General features: G+C 37.2%; 1 non-coding gene across 1 annotated transcript; it reads left to right on the top strand.

Moving 5' to 3' along the window:
• The first annotated feature begins 260 nt into the window (after positions 1-260).
• LOC128032978 (small nucleolar RNA R71) lies at positions 261-366 on the top strand. The gene has a single exon (XR_008189315.1). It is a non-coding gene; the product is annotated as a small nucleolar RNA R71 (small nucleolar RNA).
• Positions 367-647: the final 281 nt, after the last annotated feature.

The following is a 647-nucleotide window of genomic DNA, read 5'->3' as shown; positions in this document are numbered from 1 at the left end:
ATTAGTTGATTCGATACGGTCTATCCACTAACTGTTGATACCTATAATCTTCTAAGATCACTTTTACTGTAACGGATTTCTGACCATACGTAAATCATTCAATAGGCCACTGATAGGATTTTAATACCATATTTTCAATTATTTCGTATGCATCCTCGTACGTCCTATTCATAAGTGCTCCTCTTGCTGCTCCGTCTAGTCCTGATCTTGCATTCGTATCCAACCCAATGTAAAATACATGCAACCACATCCACTCAAAGAATTCATGGTGTGACCATTTCTGAATCAGCGTTTTGAAACGTTCCCACGCCTTATGAAAACTTTCTCCTTCCATCTATCTAAAGACAACAATCTCTCTTCTTAGTTGAATCGCTATACTAATAGGGAAAAACTTTTGTAAGAACTTTCAATCAAGTTCATCCCATGTCGTGATAGACCCTGGTGCTTGCGAGTCTAACCAAGAAGGTGTTATCAATTAAAGAAAAGGGAAACAACCGAAGATGGATAGCGTCATTAGTGGCTCTGTTGTACTTAAAAGTATCACAAAGTTAGAGAAACTATTTTAAGTGTTGATTTGGATCATCTGTCATTGTGCCCCTCAATTGCAGATTATTTTGGATCATCTAAATCATATTCGGCTTGATGTA

This window comes from Gossypium raimondii, chromosome 9 (assembly GCF_025698545.1).
Source record: "Gossypium raimondii isolate GPD5lz chromosome 9, ASM2569854v1, whole genome shotgun sequence".
NCBI classification, from domain to species: Eukaryota; Viridiplantae; Streptophyta; class Magnoliopsida; order Malvales; family Malvaceae; genus Gossypium; species Gossypium raimondii.
The sequence above is the reverse complement of the archived record's forward strand: the minus strand, read 5'-3'. Positions and strand labels throughout refer to the sequence as shown.